Here is a 20,876-nt window from a genome sequence, read left to right on the forward strand (position 1 = left end):
GATGTGGGAGAGGCTCCAGGCTGGGGCAGGGAGTTGGGCTGTGAGGCCGGGGTGAGGGCTCCAGCTGGAGGTGCAGGCTCTGAGGTGGGGCCAGAAATGAGGGGTTCAGGATGAGGGAGGGGGCTCTGGGCTAGGGATGAAGGCTCTGAAGTGGAGCCAAGGATGAGGGGTTGGAGTGTCTTGGGGGGCTCAGGACTGGGACAGGGGGTTGGGGTGCGGGTACTGTGGGGGGAGGGAGGGCTCCAGCTGGGGGTGCAGGCTCTGAGGTGGGGCCAAGGATGAGGGGGTTGTGGTGCAGGAGAGGGAGGTTCCATGTGCCACCCACGTCCACAGGCACTGTCCCCACAGCTCCCACTGGCCAAGGTTCTCAGCCAGTGGGAGCTGCGGAGCCAGCACTCAGGGTGGGGGCAACGTGTGGAGCCTCCCTGGCCTCGCCCTCTGCCTAGGGGCCGCAGGGACATACCGGCTGCCTCTGGGAGGCACGTGGAGCCAGGGAGCCTGACTTAGCCCCATTGTGCCGCTGACCGGACTTTTAACGGCCTGGTCAGCAGGGTCCCTTTTCGACTGGACATTCCAGTCGAAAACCGGACACCTGGCAACCCAACACAGGTCTCCCAGGAACAAGACTGAAAAGGTTAGAACTTGCTGTCTTAATGCATGTTCAATAGCATTTTTGACTGCAAGGATTCAGAGCACTAGAACGTGAGTTTGCAGGGCTCTAGGTGAATAATTTGTCCACACTGCCACCTGGCAGAGCTGTGATCAATGCAATATAAACCATGGGGGGACTAAGCAACACAGGAAGTGAAAACCTGATTGGCATCAACTCCTGTGGCTTCTGATTGGTCTAGGCATGCTATTTAAGCATGGAGGGAGTTCCAGGAAGCTGTATGAGCAACTTGGCAGAATTTGGCCTGGTGCTACAACAGACACCGCTTTTGTTCCCTCCTTCAGACTCCATCTCTGATTCCTGATTGTGGTTCCAGTTTTAGGCTCAACTTTTGGTTTCTAGCTCTGGCTCTGGCTCGGACGCCTGGCCTGACTCCCAACTCTGACTCCTCCTCCAACCACCAGGTCCTACTCCTTCTCCTACCTGCAGGCCTGACTCCTGATCCTACCTGCTAGGTCAACGTGCCCATGTCCGGTTTGTGACAGCTAACTCTTGCACCTTAGCATGAGAATCCTTCTTCTACAACTTTGATGTCTAAAAGTTGTCATAGATACTCAAAGCTGTGTAATCTGAGCACAGTTTACAAGAGTACTAAACTTGGTGGCTAATAGTTAATAATGCCTGAATCTATGTATATCAAATCCTTATTGCATGTTCCTTTTGTTGAACTCACATATGAAAATTGATAGTAATTTAAGCTAAACTGAAAAATCGCTTCTGTTTAAAAAAACCTACTTCTGTTTCAACTAATAAACACTGTTTTGTCACCACTGAAAGATAATAGGTGATGTAGCTACAGATGCACACAGTTGACCATTCCCTGAAAGTTAATGCTCATCATCTTGAGTATTTGTTTTAAAATATTTGGCTTGTAATTTTGACAGGCAAATTTTTACTATTGATTATTTTTAATGGGACATCCTCAGATTAAAAATGACACATTAAAGATAGTTTCTTGCTAAGGGTCTGATTTTTGCCATTCGTGTTCTAAAGGATGATCCCTCACTCTCACAGATCTTGGGAGACAGGCCAATCCTTGCTTAAAGACATCCCCCAACCTAAGCAAATACTCACCAGCAACCACACACCACACAGCAAAAACACTAACCCAGGAACCTATCCTTGCAACAAAGCCCGTTGTCAGCTGTGTCCACATATCTATTCAAGGGACATCATCATAGGACCTAATCACATCAGCCACACCATGAGGGGCTCGTTCACCTGCACATCTACCAATGTGATATGTGCCAGCAATGCCCCTCTGCCATTTACATTGGCCAAACCGGACAGTCTCTATGCAAAAGAATAAATGGACACAAATCAGACATCAAGAATTATAACATTCAAAAACCAGTCAGAGAATACTTCAGCCTCCCTGGACACTCAATTACAGGCCTAAAAGTTGCAATTTTTCAACAAAAAAACTTCAAAAACAGACTCCAACGAGAAACTGCAGAACTGGAATTAATTTGCAAACTGGACGCCATTAAATAAGGCTTGAGTAAAGACTGGGAGTGGATGGGTCATTACACAAAGTAAAAACTATTTCCCCATGCTAATTTTTCCCCTACTGTTACTCACACCTTCTTGTCAACTGTTTGAAATGGGCCGTCCTGATTATCACTACAAAAGTTTTTTTTCTCCTGGTGATGATAGCCCACCTTAATTGATCAGTCTCGTTAGAGTTGGTATGGCAACCCCCATTTTTTCATGTTTATCTATCTATCTATCTACCTACCTACCTAATCTTCCTACTGTATTTTCCACTGCATGCATCTGATGAAGTGGGTTTAGCCCACGAAAGCTTATGCCCAAATAAATTTGTTAGTCTATAAGGTGCCACAAGTACTCCTCGATTCTTTTCACATAGCTGGTGGCACTCTAGATTAAGACTGAACCAACTTTAAGAATCTAATTCACTTTGTCTGCATTTTGTCAGCATGGACAATGAAAATAGGCTTGTCAGTTTCTAATCAGTTACACTTTCAGCTTTGTTCTGCTAATAATGCAAAAACTGTAATGTTTGGGTTGCTGACACTGCAGGGGAATGTGTTTTATTTAAATTTATTTGAATTAGAAAAAATTGATCTTGGCATCTGTCAGAATTTGTTTCTTAAAACCCTTAAAAACCTAAATTTTGGGGCAAAATTGACCAGGCAGTATTCTTTCAAACTATCGGCCACATTTTGTTCTGACTTAACACGCTCTATAGTTCCATTGACTGCAGTGGATTTGCACAGGACAGAATGTATCCGGGTATAGTTTGGCCCTACATGTGCAGTCCCTACAGCATATGAGAAAGAGAGCCTTAACAATATTCCTGTGAGAGGGACAATATTTCAGTGGAGGGCTAAGCTGGAGCATGGCTTCAGACCATTTTAATACCTCTAAAGTGGTATTTTAATACCACACCAGTGCACCCCTATGAAATCAATAAGCTAAATACAGTGATTCTTCAATAAAGCACATGTAATGGCTCTTTTATTTTAAAGAAAATTAAACTGTCTTATAGAATCATAGAATATGAGGGTTGGACGGGACCTCAGGAGGTCATCTAGTCCAACCCCCTGCTCAAAGCAGAACCAATCCCCAACTAAATCATCCCAGCCAGGGCTTTGTCAAGCCTGACCTTAAAAACTTCAAAGGAAGGAGATTCCACCACCACCCTAGGTAACACATTCCAGTGCTTCACCACCCTCCTAGTGAAAAAGTTTTTTCTAATATCCAACCTAAACCTCCCCTACTGCAACTTGAGACCATTGCTCCTTGTTCTGTCACCTGCTACCACTGAGAACAGTCTAGATCCATCCTCTTTGGAACCCCCTTTCTGATAGTTGAAAGCAGCTATCAAATCCTCCTCCCATTCTTCTCTTCCGCAGACTAAACAATCCCAGTTCTCTCAGCCTCTCCTCATAAGTCATGCGTTCCAGTCCCCTAATCATTTTTGTTGTCCTAGGCTGGATGCTTTCCAATTTTTCCACGTCCTTCTTGTAGCGTGGGGCCCAACACTGGACACAGTAGTCCAGACGAGGCCTCACCAATGTCAAATAGAGGGGAATGATCACAGTCCCTTGATCTGCTGGCAATGCCTCTACTTATACAGTCCAAAATGCCATTAGCCTTCTTGGCAACAAGGGCACACTGTTGACTCATATCCAGCTTCTTGTCCACTGTAACCTCTTTTTCTGCAGAACTGCTGCCTAGCCACTCGGTCACTAGTCTGTAGCAGTACATGGGATTCTTCCTTCCTAAGTGTAGGACTCTGTACTTGTCTTTGTTGAACCTCATCAGATTTCTTTTGGCCCAATCCTCTAATTTGTCTAGGGCCCTCTGTATCCTATCCCTGCCCTCCAGCATATCTACCACTCCTCCCCGCTTAGTGTCATCTGCAGACTTGCTGAGAGTGCAGTCCACGCCATCCTCCAGATCATTTATGAAGATATTGAACAAAACCAGCCCCAGGACCGACACTTGTTACCAGCTGCCAGCTAGACATGGAGCCATTGATCACTACCTGTTGAGCCAGATGATCTAGCCAGCTTTCTGTCCACCTTCTAGTCCATTCATCCAGCCCATGCTTCTTTAACTTGCTGGCAAGAATACTGTGGGAGACAGTATCAAAAGCTTTGCTAAAGTCAAGGAACAACACGTCCACCGCTTTCCCCTCATCCACAGAGCCAGTTATCTCATCATAGAAGGCAATTAGATTAGTCAGGCATGACTTGCCCTTGGTGAATCCATGCTGACTGTTCCTGATCACTTTCCTCTCCTCGAAGTGCTTCAGAATTGATTCCTTGAGGACCTGCTCCATGATTTTTCCAGGGACTGAGGTGAGGCTGACTGGCCTGTAGTTCCCCGGATCATCCTCCATCCCTTTTTTAAAGATGGGCACTACATTAGCCTTTTTCCAGTCGTCCGGGACTTCCCCCGATCGCCATGAGTTTTCAAAGATAATGGCCAATAGCTCTGCAATCACATCCGCCAACTCCTTCAGCACTCTCGGATGCAGCACATCTGGCCCCATAGACTTGTGCTCTTCTAGCTTTTCTAGATAGTCCCGAACCACTTCTTTCCCCACAGAGGGCTGGTCACCTCCTCCCCATGCTGTGCTGCCCAGTCAGCCCAGTCTGGGAGCTGACCTTGTTCATGAAGACAGAGGCAAAAAAAGCATTGAATATATTAGCTTTTTCCACATCCTTTGTCACTAGGTTGCCTCCCCCATTCAGTAAGGGGCCCACACTTTCCTTGACTTTCTTCTTGTTGCTAACATACCTGAAGAAACCCTTCTTGTAACTCTTAACATCTCTTGCTAGCTGCACTCCAAGTGTGAGTTGGCCTTCCTGATTTCACTCCTGCATGCCTGAGCAATATTTTTATACTCCTCCCTGGTCATTTGTCCAATCTTCCACTTCTTGTAAGCTTCTCTTTTGTGTTTAAGATCAGCAAGGACTTCACTGTTAAGCCAAGCTGGTCGCCTGCCATATTTACTATTCTTTCTACACATCTGGATGATTTGTTCCTGTAACCTCAGTAAGGATTCTTTAAAATACAGCCAGCTCTCCTGGACTCCTTTCCCTCTCATATTATTCTCCCAGGGGATCCTGCCCATCAGTTCCCTGAGGGAGTCAAAGTCTGCTTTTCTGAAGTCCAGGGTCCATATTCTGCTGCTCTCCTTTCTTCCTTGTGTCAGGATCCTGAACTCGACCATCTCATGGTCACTGCCTCCCAGGTTCCCATCCACTTTTGCTTCCCCTACTAATTCTTCCCTGTTTTGTGAGCAGCAGGTTAAGAAGAGCTCTGTCCCTAGTTGGTTCTCAATCAGTGTGTTTTTAAATATGAACCCTTTTGGTGATGGTGAGGAAGACTGGAGGAAGGGCACGAAGAATATTTAGGAAAATATGTTTTAATAAGGAAAAATGTGAGCAATCTTTTCTATGAAATGAGGAAGGTATCCAAATCTCAGAGGCCTGAGGAAGCAATTACTTTGTAAGCAAATTCTAAAACAATGCAGTGCTGTGAGATGGCTTTCCAAATTATGCCAAATCATTTTCCAGTAATCTAAACTGCTAATTGAATTGGCTTCCTGCTGTTGGAACACCTTCTCCCTATTTCACGGAGTAATAATCGGTGGCGGAAGAGTGTAACAGTATATAAAAACCGAGCAGAGAACTCTGGCATTAACTTGTCAGGCAGGGTTGAACTGTGGGGGACTGTACTGGGACCCCCAATTCCTAGGAGCTTCTTAGTGGAAGTAGGGCTAACAGAGGGTGTAGTTTTCCTCCTTGGAAGGCATGAGGGCCTCTCCATCAATATCCATAGACTGCCCCTGTATTATGGGCCAGCATTAGCAGCTGAACTTTTAGCCAAAGGTCCCAAATGTCCAGCAGACATGCCCTGAAGATTACATCCTAACGACCTGCAAAGAGGAGAATACGGGAATGGAGAGGCGCAGCAGCCCAGCCCGGAGACGAGAGACAGAAAGGTGACAGGGATTGTCCAAAATGCTTCCCTTTATCTCTCTGAGTGTTAAAAAAAACACCAAAAAGTTACTCCCATAAAATGATACATTTTAGCCATTGGTCTTCGGTAAAACATTTTTTTTCTGATTTTTTCTTGCCCCTTTTTCTCCAACCCCTTTTTTTGCTCGTTTAAAATTCTTTTCCATGTCCCTCCTTCATTCAGCCTTTCTGTTCTTCACATGTCTATTCTTTCAGTATTTGCATGTGCAAAAGCCCACGTTTCTGTAAAAGCCCATAGTGCACATTCAATTTTGGTCTGCATTTACCTGTAGCTAGTAGCCCAATGTATTTGTACAATGTGTGCAGTTTAAATTGACTATGGGAACTCTTAACTTTCTCATTTCCCAGTTTATGTGCATTTAAATTCTTCATGGGATGTTACGATTAACGTATGGTATTTTTGGATCCCACTGCCTATTATATGTGTTGTATAATGTAAACACATAACATTACATAACCACATAGGTCATTCAGCTTGGCTTTACTGAAGGCATACTGCTGGGTTTCTGCACTCGTCCCTTTTACAGAAAAGGAATGACTGTCCTAGCTAGGACCAGTTCCCATTTTGTCACACTTATGCTGTGCTAGAAGGTTTTAGTGATGACAAATCATTTTGGTTTCCTGGACCTCTTCTGAGTTTTCAAACCTGAATGTTTTTTGTGACCCTTTATGACTGGCTCTCACTGAGCCCAGAGAAACTATTCTGTGATGAAAGACGACGCATCTTCTGTGGGAGAAGTTAACAAACCTGCTACATTAAACTCAACCTACTTTTGCTGGCCGCCTCAGAATTGAGGCTTGTGCCTCCTCTGGGACTGTTTTGAGCCCAAGCTTCTGAGTGTAGCAGGCCAAACTCTCAGTTACTGTGTTCGTAGCATTTTACAGTGTTGATTTTCCTGTGTGTGTTTATGCCACTTAGACGCCAGTTTTCACAGATGACATTTTTTAATGGCCCCATCTGTCCAAAATGGTTGAGCTGTGGGACAAATTTTCTTACCCTGGCATTTGGTTGTTCATCTGAATCTAGCTCCCATCCATAGTTTTTCTTTTTGTTAGTGGAAAGAGCAGGGCATTGAACAGTCTCTTTACTCTAGTTTAAATTTGTCATGGATGCAATGAGAAGAATTGAGTGCAAAACTTTAGAACTAATGTGATTGAATCAGACACGTGTGTGGGAGAGGAGGCGGGAAGATGTATAGAGGGTAATATGGCTGAGAGTAGAAGGAAATCACACTTCCAGAAATAATTTCTTTTTTGGGGGGGGAAGGGGAGAAATTTTTTTAAAAATTATATATCTTGAAATTAATCCTCGTGAAAGGTTCTGTGCTGACAGATGTGAAGACTGAAGTCTTCTCCTTTGGCACAGAGCAGGTTTAGCACAAACATTGGCAATGTGGAAGTGTAGCCTAGAGGAATGAGCACTGAGCTGGGAATCAGGAGAGCCTGAGTTGTGATCTCAGGTCTGTCGCTGGCTCACTCTGTGGCCTCAGGTGAGTCGTTTCACCTTTCTGTATCAGTTTATCTGTTTATTAAATGGGGATACCTCCCAGAGATGATGCAGTGATTAATGTGTTAATGTCTGTAGAGTGCTGTAAACATGAAATGCTATAAAACTGTAAAATCATTCTACTGCGATAAATGCACCATTGTTAAGGTCATGTTACAGAGTTCAATTTTAGCAGGTGCTTTAAACCTTCATTTTGTAATAATCTCATTGAAATGGAAAGAAACAAAATATATGCGATTCCAGGAATGTCACTCTGTGTGTCACTCTGAAGCGCTTAGAATATCTGAGTCCAAGTGAAGCGATGGAAACAACTATAAACATGGTTGAGGTCTCTCTCTGTTCAGAATATCACCAGGTTCAGTCACCAATGGGATTCACAGTCTGTTACTGTCCAATGTTTCAGCTCTCAGCCATTTTGATATTACAGATTACACCCGTGTGACACTAAGGCATGTATCTATGTCATGCCAAGAGTCCTGGATCATTGGGCTGTCAGAGGTAACTCAACCAATCACCACTCTTACTTTGCAGCTAATTTGCATCCAACAATTTCATTGGTTGTATGCAGGAGCCTGCACAGATGGTGGATTATTTGGCCCAACTGCCACAGTTCTTCAAACCACCCACATAACAACCCAACCAGCACCCAAAGTAACCCCAAACACATACAGCCCCTCACTGCAGCACAACCTCTCATTCACCACCTGCACAAATCAACACGAAATCCCCCAGCACAACACAGTCATCCACACAACACCACAACCAGCACCCACAATAACCCCAAACACACACAGCCCCTCTCCACAGCACACAACTCTCATCTGCCACATGCACAAACTGACAAAAATCTATCCGCACAACACACACACGCTCACCCACCCTCACTCAGACCTTGCATACAGTCATAAACTTGAGTGGCAAAGCTGCAGGTCATCACTACTGGAAAATAAACCCTGAGCACTATTTGAATTTTTATGGTGGTTTGATGAAAAATGTGTTGATACAGAGAGAGGAACAAGAGTTCAAAAATCACCCCGTTTCGGTAGTTTTTCACTGGATTGTCTGACTCTTCTTTGTAACCCTTTTGCAAGAAATCAGAAACATTCTGAGACCTGTTCTTTGGCCTCATTATTGCTCCCAGTGTGCTGATCCTACCATATCGGTTATACACCAGGAGTGTTCATCTAGAAAGTGTTTTATAATTTTTCAGACATAAGGGTAATTTTGTGTACCAAGGTGAAGCCACTGAATTTTAAGTTGAGAGCTGATGAGCTGTGGTGAGAATGTCTTCATTTACTCCTTAGGGGAAGGGGGGGAAGCATAGGTGCCGACTTCCTCTGTTCCCAGGGGGGTGCTCAACCTCCGCTCCACCCCAGTTGTGTAATACAATCCCTCCTTCAGTGGCTGGTATAGTAGGGAGTTAGTAATTGTTCCCGTAGCTCCAATAGTAAAAACCTCAGCTAGGAAGCTGAAGATCAAGGGGTTCTCAAACCCTGCTCCTCATGCGTGTGGGGAGTGGTGTGGTAATGTGATTCATAAATTAGAAATACTTCTTCAAACAGATTTTGTACTTTACTTTCAGTCATGTCACATTGTGCTTGTGTAACCCACTGAGCAGTGAGTTGTGCTTCCCCCTCTGTGCCTGATTCACAAAGGATCTGAGTCTGTGTGTTTGTGACAGCTGTAAGGTTGTGAGCCTGGCTTTTTAGCACAAGCCGTCAAAACTCATGCTCTTAGCTCATTAAGTCATTGGTTCAGTCCTTGGGGTTGGCCAAGGTGATAGCAGTCATGCTTGCAGGTTTCCCAAGTGGCATGTTTGTAGGTTGAAAGGTATGCTTCATATTGCCAGTGAAGGGAGAGAGCAATAGGCACATCTGCTGGCTGTGACACCCTGTACTCCATGTTCACCACTTTTATATGGTGAGGATATATTTTGTACAAAGTATGCCTTGTGAGGTATCACTTGAAAACATATAATCTACTGAACCTCATTGCTGTTTGTTACTGAAATGTACTGTAGTACTAGGTAATGCGCTCAGACCATTTTCTCAAAGACAAAGACACACTGGCATGCCAGCTAGGTGTTAAAAGGTCATTTCCTGTTTAATCGGAGATTCACCAACAGGGGAGCTGCAAACAAGAAATTTACAATTCACCTGAAGAATAGTTGGCAGCTCATGCACACCATGGAACTACCTGACCTCATGACCCAGCAAGGACTTTTCCAGTGAAAAGGGTCAGGATAAAAGAATTGGGGGGGAAGGCCCATGGTCACCCCTTTTCTCCCCCATCTCTACTCACGGCAGCAAGTTCACTTGAAACTAAAAAGGAAGCTTTTGGAACTGGGGGGGGGAGTGGTCCTGGCCTGGAGGATTTTTCAGCCTGTACAGACTGTTGAAAACTTTTGAGTGAGACAATGTTATACTAATAAAATAAAAACCAGCAGGATCTTATTAAAGGGGATAAAGCAAAATGCCACATTTATTGTGAATACAGAAAGAATCATAGTAAGCAGTTAGTTATAGCTATAACATTCCATTCAATTTCATATTTATTCACACACACACACACACACAGGTTCTGCAAGGTTGTTATCATAGTTACCAGTCCTGAATGTAGCTTGAGTCTGTGGCTTGGGTTCGTAGCTTGTCGCGGCTAAGTAGCCAGGAAAGCTGGGCACAAGGAAGAGCTGGGTCTCTGTTGGGCATGCACCGATGCCCTTCCATGTTGGCGGCAGAGTGTTACCCTCCAAAGTCTTCCGTCTCACCCATCCTTTTTGTAGGCTTTAGTTTGAATCCAGAGTCGATAGGTCTTGCTGTGTCACGCTGCCTCTGGGTTCGGTGTGATTGATCACCCGTCAATTGCAGACATGACTTTCAGCCTGGGACCTGGCTTTGATGTTTCTTCAATTGTACTTTTGTTCTTTTCTTTTTAGGGTGGACTCTTCTTGCTTTGTCAGGGCTGTTATCTGCATCTTCAGCTGTTGGTGTTTACACTTTATTTCATCAGGACAGGCGGGGCTGGAGGTTGATTCCTTCATCCATTCATACCTCATTCACACATCTAAACTAAACTAATAAGACTACAGCAGGGTTTTGCAAAAATGAAGGTTGCAGCAAGCTTTTAAAAAATGGACTGAGCATTTTAAAATGGAGTTTGGGACAAGTTAAAATGGAGTTTGAGTTACAATATGGACAAGTGTACGGAATGGCAAACAGTGAACAGAAGTTACAATGTTGAAACAGTGTAAATTTCAGTGAATTAAGCAGCAATTGAATTGAAAGTGAAACTCAATTAGCCAGTTATTGGGGTAACCGGTTTTATGAATGAATGTTGTTTCATTCATAAAACTTTGCTTATGAACTTATATAAAGTGAACAATTAAAAACAATTTCATTGATCAGTTCTACAACAACCTGTTTTGCTTTTAGAACTATTAGCCTTGGTAAAACTTAGGAAATAGCTTCCATGTTTATCTTTTATTTCTTTTGTAACCAATTCTGATCTTTATGACTTATCACTTATAATCACTTGAAAATCTGTCTTTCTCTAGTTAATACACTTGTTTTACTGTTTTGGGTTGAAGTGTTTGGAGACTCTCTACTCAGATTAACAAAGACTGGTGCGTAATCATTTCCTTTGACGAAATGACAAACCATTAATGAGCTTGCATTGACAGCACAATACGTACATTTCTTGCAGTACAAGGCTGGGCTAAGAATTTGCTGGTGTCACCTTGTATGTAGTTCATGAGCAACTGGGCAAGCATTCATTTAACTTTGCTCAGAAGGACTGTACGTACTAATGGCTGTGTGTGAGCAGAGCCTGGAGTGGCTCCTTGTCATTAGCAAAGCCATGTAAAAGGCACCCTGGGCTGGAGAGTTAAAGGGACACTGCAGTTCAACAGTCCAGATTATACCTCGGGGGATGTCACACTGTTGTAATGCGTTATGTGCACTCTACTGCCGCAGCTTCTTCAGGTTGTATCCGGTATCTGAAAGTCCATGAGACTAAAGAGCAGTTTCAAGAAGGGCGTGATGACAGACTCCTTCACAGAAGCACCCTCCAGCTGACAGGTTGTGTCATCTCTTCTACATGTAAAGGGTTGATCTCCTTTAGTAACTTTTAAATGGAGATAAAATGTTATTGGCCCAAGAATTTACTGAGGCATGTCAGGCCTCTCTTGCTCATTAGGTGCAGTTTCTCCCCGTAATCCGCAGGAAGATGCAGCGCCTCTTCTCCCTGACTGACCTTACCAGCGTTAACGCAGAATAACATGCCAAATGCATGGAAAATGAGAGTCAGATTTGTGGATCTGTTGATATAGTTGATATAAAAGCATGAGGTCACTGTTGAGGTTTTGTATTAGCAATTTGATTCATTGGGGTATGTATCGCTTCTGAGTATCTACTGGAGATGGAAGTTTCAGAGTAGCAGCCATGTTAGTCTGTATTTGCCAAAAGAAAAGGAGTACTTGTGGCACCTTAGAGACTAACAAATTTATTTGAGCATAGCTGTAGCTCACGAAAGCTTATGCTCAAATAAATTTGTTAGTCTCTAAGGTGCCACAAGTACTCCTTTTCTTTTTGGAGATGGAAGTGAAAGTCTTACAGAGCACGGCACTGTGTTATTGACTGTGTTGAAGGCAGTATGAAGGTGGAAAGAAATGCACAAGTCTGTTTCCTTAATTTTTTTCCCATGCCTAAAAGGTTTTAGGTGGATGGGATGTGTTGTGCTGCAGCTTTAACTGCCACTAAACATAGGTTTTGTTTGCAAATAATATTCTGTACATTCCCCAGGCTTCCATGCCATTGTACCGCAGTCTTGAATAGTTCATTCTCTGTTCCTGCTATTCAGTCTCTGGTGTGTCTTCCAAGACTAACAATGAGTATCAGCTAGTACCAGCTGTGATGGCAGCTTTGTGAGCCAGGCCTAAGTCCAACTTGAACTAGACTTAGCGCTCTTGCTCTTTGTGCAGCCCATCACTGCCGTGTGATAAAAGCTGATGAGGTAACATAGCGTATTATAAGTGTGGTCTGAAAGTGACAATCCCCAGGAATGAACGTTGCTTATGCACAGCTTTTAATACATTCATTTGATGCAGTCATACATTTCCTTGCATTGACCAAGAAAGATGGTGCACAAAACTAGTCTCTCTTAAGATCATAGATGGAGCTTTCAGCAAGAATAACAGGCAACAATACTAGAAACTTGAATTTCACAACATATATCAAACTGAGTAAAACTTTATTTGTATAATGCTTCCAATATTACATTGCCTTAAAGTGAACGTGAAGGGTAGTAAGGTAAATCTTTGAATGCCAGTAAATAGACTAATATTGGATTATCCACTGAGCAGTCTCCCCTTCAAAATTGAATCTTGTTTTTTGAGGGAGAGGTGATTTTTTTCTTTAATCTTTAAACAGGAGACATGGTTTAAAGCATTAGTATTCATTGCTGTTCTAAAATACATTACATGGTTTTTTAATGCCTACTTGTTATATTTATCTTTTGCTCTTCATTAATTGCAGCATTTCTGTGGAAGCTTGAAAACAAAATTGCTTCCTTGGCATATTTCTCTTCTGCGGTAGCCCAAATATGGGCTTTTTATTATTCCTGTTTCCAGTGAAGCTGAAAGTACTGTAACATAGTGCTTAGTTTACTTCCTTTGTGTACTAGCACTGGGTGCTGGGATTTTGCCTTAGTCATGTTAGTTATAGAGCTGCCATATAGGCCATCCCTAATTGGATTTACCAAGTGTTGCAAGGTACAGCCTGTTCCCTGATCTCCTTTTTTCTAGTTGAGGAGAGCTGCATCAGATATTTGGGCCTTGATCCTGCAAAGACTCCATGCACGTACAGTATTTATCTTTAAGCACATGGGTAGTTCCCTTCGGTTGAGTGGCATCTACTTGGGTGTTTAACTTCAAGTGTGTATGTAAGTCTTTGCAGGATTGGGGCTTTGAATGCGTCAGCCTCATACTTCTCTGTTTTTAACAGATTTCACAGCTGTAGGGTAAGGATGGTCAACGCAGCCAAGCACCAACATGGTGACTACCCAGTTGCGGATTTCCAGTTGCAGAAGAGCAGGGGTTTAGGTATGAAGTAGACCAGGATAGCCCTCTCGTACCTATTTGAAAAGTCGTTTATTGTGTGACACACACCCACACACCAGGGCACTGTCATTTCTAATGATGATCTCGGAGAGGACTGTGAAAAATGTTTTAGATCCTATCAGGTTGACTACTAGTGTGGTTGTACTTATCTTCAATCTCGTTGTGTAGAATAGGTGTAAATAAAGGCTGAATTTGTCTCAGTTCATTAAGGTGGGTCCTGTGAAAGCTGTAGCTGATTTTTTGGGTGTATCTTTGTTTTTTTAATTCATTTTAGCACTGTTGCTGCAAAAGTAAGGATACTCAGCATTGAGAGGGCATTCTCCAGCAGATGAATTCCAAAATATGTCCATCTTAATTGGTATAAACTGCATGACTTGACAGCTTGCTTTTAGCTGTGTTAATACTCTTCGGGTTTCAGCAGTATACAGACTACCTATTCTGCATACATTCTAGCATACACGTACACATGTGGGAGCAATTACTAAAGTCTTCAGGTTATCTTGTAGGAGATGTGATATTATAAACATTGTCTTCCTTGTAGGAGCACAGGGTTTTTTTTTGCCTACCTGTTCATCCTTTTAAAGTTTTTTTTTTTTTTTTTTTACATGCAGACCTGTGCTATATTTGCTAAATAAGTGAAAACCTTTTGGGAAAATGTGATCTATTTTAGAGATGTATTATATTAGTTTGTATTAAAGAATTGTAAGAAGAAAAAATATTGGTGAATTTAAACTTGAAGAAAAATCTAAATTGGAACAAAAAGTGTGGTGTCCCCTAGCAGAACTATAGTTCGTTCTTAGTTCTAGTTTAAAAAAGAAGGAAATCCATCTGATGGTTTGTCTGCTTTTTTTGATAGAATCATAGGGTTAGAAGGGAGCACAAGGATCATCTAGTCTAACCCCCTGCCAAGATGCAGGATTCATTGTGCCTAAACCATCCAGGACCATGGGTGGTGGGTGAACCCCTGCCTTGGGGACGCTAGCCCCCAGCCCTGCCCATTCCACCCGAGGCCTCGCCCCTTCCACACCCACCAGAGCCCAGCCCCCACTGTGGCTGCTGGCCCCTGCCCAGCGCCCCCAGCCCCCCACACCCCCCCACACACACTGTGGCCGCTGGCTAATGCCCCAGGCTAGCGCCCCCAGACCCCGGAGCACCAGAGAGCCGGGCAATATGGCCCCGGGTCACGCCGCCCGGCCTGACCCCTGGCTGGCATGCCCCAGCCTCCCCGGGCCACGCCACTGGGCCTGACCCCAATGTCCCAGCACTAGGCAGGTGGCGCGGCCCCGGCCCCAGCGCCAGGAGGATGGGTGGCCTGGTGCGGTGTGGCCCCAGGGCGCATCATGGCCCCCAGCCTGCCTGCCCCAGGGAACAGCAGGCAGGATGGGGCCTGGGGATGGAGCATGGGTGGCGGGGAAGAAGGAGCGTCAGGTTGTTTGGGAAGGCAACACCTTCCTGTGCCTACGATACCCGCCGCCCGTCCAGGACAGATGGTGATCCAGCCTCCTCTTGAAAACCAACAGTGAAGCAGATTCCACAACCTTCCTAGACAGTCTGTTCCAGTGTCCTACTGTTCTTACAGTTAGGAAATTTTTCCTGTGATTCAATCTAAATCTGCTGTGCTGTAGTTTGAACCCACTGCCTCTTGTCCTGCCTTCTGTGGCAAGAGAGAACTACTTTTCTCCATCTTTTTAATGGCAGCCTTTCAAGTATTTGAAGACCACTATACGTCCCCACTTAATCTCCTCTTTTCCAAACTAAACATACCCAATTCCTTCAGCCTTTGCTCATATGGCTTTCATTCCATGCTTTTGATGATCTTTGTCGCTTGCCTCTGGATCCTTTCCATGTTCTCTACATTCTTTCTATACAGTGGTGACCAAATTGGACACAGTACTTCAGCTGAGGCCTAACCAACGCTGAGTAGAGCTGTACGATCACCTCCTGGGACTTGCATGCTATGCTTCTGTTAATGCAACCCAAAATTGCATTTGGTTGACCAGTTTATTACAAGACTGAAAAAACCTCAATCTGTGTTAAGAGCAGAGGGGATTTTTTTAAAAATGTCTTCATTCTTTCTAATAAACTGTTGAAGACTCCATGGCTGTCCTTTTAACTGTCTGGTTGACTGTAACTTCATGTATTCTTACTATTTGCTGGAATGGATTTTTTTTTTTTTAAAATTGGAATACTAGTGCGGGATTATTTCAGCTGTTCGAAGGAGGCAAGTTGTAATGTTCCCAGCAAACCTTCAAAAAAGAGGATCTGTAATTGAAAATTGTAGGTACACTTTGACAACAGTTTAAAAAAGAAAAGTGGTGTGATTTGACTAAAATAAAACAATGTTTTGTCCTCCTCCTAAAATAAATAAATAAAAATAAACAGCATTGTTTGTTTTGATTGAAAATGTATTTGGTTAACTCGTATGCCAATTTTATTTTAAGAACTGGTTGATTCTAATGAGGTAATAAAAAAAAAAAATTAAATGAGTCATCGTCTGATATCATGACATGCCAGGCCTAGTACAAATGCAATGATTCTCAAACCTTCAGTGCAAAGAGTGAATTACTCTTTTGGATTGATCACTCTTTCTGAGTCATCCTTTTCAGTCCCACGTCTTGCCTACAGCAATGTACAGTGCTTGGTTCCATGGAAGAGGACAATACTAAGGAGGCAAATTGAAAATAAGTTTGGTAAGGTTGTTTGAAGATGATCCTCATACCCACAATCCATTTTTAATGTGTCAGCTGTTAAAGAACTTATAGCAAATATACCTTGAATGAAAGTAGGGCAATTCAGCCATGAGGACTGCACACGAGAGTTTGTAGAGGGCAGATCCTGGACTGGGCTACAACTAGCAGGAAGTATTATTGCTTGAAAGGTGATAGATCCTTCAGTGCTGTGACAGAAGCAGCTTCCTGGACCTTTTGATGGTTCTTCAGGGAATATTAGTGGTCCACAGGTGATAGTGAAAACTGCTGCATCCATAGACTGGTGGAGCACTTTTCAGGTGGTGGAAAGCAGCTGGGCTGAGATTTTCAAAACTGACTAGGTGATTTAATTAATTTCAAGGGGAGCTGTGTGACTAAATCCTGGAGCAGGATTGATGCACAGCCTGTCTGAGATATTGCAGCATTCCCTTTGCTTAGAATAGGAAATACCTTGTGGAATATTGGAGACGATTATGTGGCAAGTGTTGTGAAATGTTGACTTTTTAATGCAGCCATATTCTGTGTGTATAGGATGAAACTTTCAAAAGAATCAAGTGATTTGGGCATCTAAGTCCCATAAAAGGCAAATGGGGTTTAGGCACAAAAGTCGCTTGTGAACTTTAGAAATTTTTACCCCTAATTCGTAAAGCCAAAAACAGTAGGCTGTGTAACAGTTAAAGCTGCTCAAGATAAGCAGCCAAGATCACAAACATAAAAATCCAGGAATCAACAGTTAAGTCCTGCTGAATATACAACTGACAGCCAACAATATATGGAATACACAATGTTTATTCAAGCCTTTTAATAAGTGACATGATCAGATAGAAATGCAACACACAGACAACCTTAACTTTGCCCTTGTAATGCATACCATGTTTCCTGTTTTGTCTTTTAATGCTGAGCGAATGATCCTTCCTACCTTTTTCCCAACACCATTAAGGATTTCCATAATAATCCCCTTTACTTGGTAACGTAATGTTTTTATTCATGGACTTTTCCTAAGGGCTTTTCAAATGACATAGAGTAATGGCTGTTGTCATAATTATTTCTGATAAATTAGTGTAATTTTACAGAGTCAGTATTACTTCTGTCCCCCCATCTTTCCTTTGTCCTAAGAAATTTCTATTCTATTATTAGAAAAATCTTGAATACTGCAAAGACTATGTAACTGGACAGCTTTTTCTATACCTGCACATAACACTTACTTGATTGAGCTATGTCTAAAATTAAAGCAGAATATTTTGCATAGCTGTTAATTTGAAAGTGTGGGTTTTAAAGTTGGTATTGATTCCTAGAGGTCTAACCTGGGAACCTATGTAACTAGCATCCCAGATGAATTTGTTGCAATGAGCTACACAGCTCTGACTTTCATTTTTCTGGGTGGATGCTCTACCCCTTCCTCCAAGGCCCCACCCTCGGTCCGCCCCTGCTCTGCCCCTGCTCCACCCTTCCCCCCAGCACCTGCCGCCGAAAAGCTGGTGGGTGCTGAGCATCCACTATTTTTTTTCGGGGGGGCTCCAGCCCTGGAGCACCCACGGAGTTGGCGCCTCTGATGAGCTAAAAGGTGTGAATTGGTCTCTCTGATAACCTGAGATAGATATAAAGCTTATAGGTGGCTGTTTACTGCTGTCCAAGCATACCTGACTCTTCTTTAAAGGGAGTTTGAGTTGTATATTTTGTGTATTATTAGTGGAGCTTGTAGGGCTTGTAGCTGTTATGTGCTGCCCAACACTTTCCATTATAACACCTCGTTTACAGTTGCTAATAACTTTGCCAAACTTTAACCATTTAGGCTGACATTTTCCATGCTAACTATCAGTCTCCACACACACACACACACACACACACACACACACACACACACACACACCCACCCACCCACCCACCTCTGGCAACCTTTTCTTCAAGAAATTTTAGCACCTCCATGCTTTGAAGCAGGGACTTGAAATTTTGCATTGGGTGGCCTTTGTGCCAGGGATTTAGAGAGATAGAGACCACGCACTTATTTTTTTCTGTGGCTGCAACGGAAAATTGCTCTTTTAAATACAGATTATAAACTGTCTGAAATAATATTTGTAGATGCGGAATGTCAGATGTTGAGACGGCTTGTCCTTTTGGAGAGGGTTTTTAAAACAAAATGGGATGCTATTGGGCCATTATCACAATAGCACTGTGATACCATACCAAACTTTGCAGGGCTAGGAGCATGTTGAGAGAGAAGTTTTCCTCCTAATGTGATCCCTTGTCTGTAGCTGCCCCACCATTACCTAACCTTTCTACCCCTCTAACTTGGAGTGCAGTCACCTTTTCATCCTGAGAGTAACTGCCTGCTGATAGGGTTGCTTCATATCCAAATACAGCTGTTGGTTTGCAGATGTGGACAGTTGCCAGTGTTTTTCTCTTAGACTCGCAAGAAGAGGAAGGAGCGTTCTCAGGCAGACTGTCAGCCATTCTATACAGAAGCACTGAAAGTGTGAAATACTTAACCGTGTATGAGTCTGTTCTCTCACTGACATGTTTGCAAATCCCATTAACATTTCTGGGACTTTAATACATAGATAGCAATTCAGCTAAACTACTGAAAAGGAACTTCCCTGCTGGCAGGTCCTCGTAGGTCCGGTCTACACTAGCACTTATTGTGGTATAATTTGTCACTCGGGGGTATGAAAACGCCGTGCCTCCTCAAGCGACTTAAGTTACACCAAGCTAAGTGCCAGTAGAGAGCTTTTCCCGCTAACATAGCTACTGCCGCTCACGGGGTGTCATAAATATAAAGGGAAGGGTAACCACCTTTCTATATACAGTGCTATAAAATCCCTCCTGGCCAGAGGCAACATCCTGTTACCTGTAAAGCGTTAAGAAGCTCAGCTAACCTGGCCGGCACCTGACCCAAAGGACCAATAAGGGGACAAGATACTTTCAAGTCTTGCGGGGGAAAGGCTTTTGTTTGTGCTCTTTGTTTACATGGTTGTTCTCTCTTGGGACTGAGAGAGGCCAGACAGAAATCCATCTTCTCCAACCCATCCTAATCCAAGTCTCCAATATTGCAACCAGGATAGGTAAGCCAGGCAAGGCGGATTAGTTTATCTTTTGTTTTATGTGAATTTTCCCTGTCTTAAGAGGGAGGTTTATTCCTGTTTTCTGTAACTTTAAGATTTTACCCAGAGGGGGGATCCTCTGTGTTTTGAATCTGAATACCCTGTAAAGTATTTTCCATCCTGATTTTACAGAGATGATTTTTACCTTTTTTTTTATAAAATCCTTTTAAGAACCTGACTGATTTTTCCATTGTTCCAAGATCCAGGGGTTTGGGTCTTTGATGATTTTGGAACCAATTGGTTAGAATATTAGTCTCAAGCCTCCCCAGGAAAGGGTGTGTGTAGGGTTGGGGGGATATTTTGGGGGAAGACGTCTCCAGGTGGGCTCTTTCCCTTTTCTTTGTTTAAAACACTTGGTGGTGGCAGCATACTGTTCCAGGACAAGGCAAAGTTTGTACCTTGGGGAAGTTTTTAACCTAAGCTGGTAAGAATAAGCTTAGGGGGTCTTTCATGCGGGTCCCCACATCTGTATCCTAGAGTTCAGAGTGGGCAAGGAACCCTGACACTGGGGCTGGAGTAGTTAAGCTAGGGGATCTCAAACTGGGGGTCGTGACCCCTCAAGGGGTCTCAAGGGTATTACATGGGGTGTCGTGAGCTGTCAATCTCCACCCCAAACCCTGCTTTGCCTCCAGCATTTATAAGGGTGTTAAATACATAAAAAAGTGTTTTTAATTTATAAGGGAGGTCGCACTCAGAGGCTTCATATGTAAAAGGGGTCACCAGTACAAAAGTTTGAGAACTACACCTCTACCCTGATATAATGCAGTTCTCGGGAGACAAAAAATCTCACCACGTTATAGGTGAGACCGTGTTATATCAAACTTGCTTTGCCCCCCCCCCTCCTTGTTCCCTGACTGCCCCCTCCAGAGACCTCCATCCCTAATCACCCTCCAGGATCCCACCCCCTACCTAACGTCCCTGCTCCCTGTCCCCTGACTGCTCCGACCCCTCTCCACACCCCCCGCCCCCTGACAGGCACTCACTGGCAGCGGTGGAAAGCGGAGCAACGCAGCCCCAGCCCGCTCCGCTCCACCACCTCCCAGCCACGGAGCTCCGCTTCCCGCCGCTGGTGAGTGCGGGGAGGTTGGGGAAAGGACGCCCCCCCGCTCTCACCGGCGGCGGGAAGTGAAGTGCTGTGGCTGGGAGCTGGTGGAGTGGAGTGGGCTGGGGCCGGGCTGCTCCATTTCCGCCACTGCTGGTGAGTGCAGGGGGGATCCCTTCCCCCAAGCCCCCTCCCCTAAGCAACACGGCTAGGGCTG

General features: G+C 43.9%; 1 protein-coding gene and 1 long non-coding RNA gene across 3 annotated transcripts in view; both read left to right on the forward strand.

The window, feature by feature from the left end:
* The window catches only part of TSPAN7 (tetraspanin 7), a 192,583-nt gene that overhangs the window by 98,452 nt on the left and 73,255 nt on the right, over positions 1 to 20,876 (forward strand). The gene's annotated exons all lie outside the window — the stretch shown is intronic.
* Positions 201 to 20,341, forward strand: LOC122464056. The gene is made up of 4 exons (XR_006287905.1): positions 201 to 213; positions 5,935 to 5,939; positions 7,632 to 7,636; positions 20,190 to 20,341. It is a non-coding gene; the product is annotated as an uncharacterized LOC122464056 (long non-coding RNA).

Source organism: Chelonia mydas, chromosome 1 (assembly GCF_015237465.2).
Source record: "Chelonia mydas isolate rCheMyd1 chromosome 1, rCheMyd1.pri.v2, whole genome shotgun sequence".
In the NCBI taxonomy this organism is placed as follows: Eukaryota; Metazoa; Chordata; order Testudines; family Cheloniidae; genus Chelonia; species Chelonia mydas.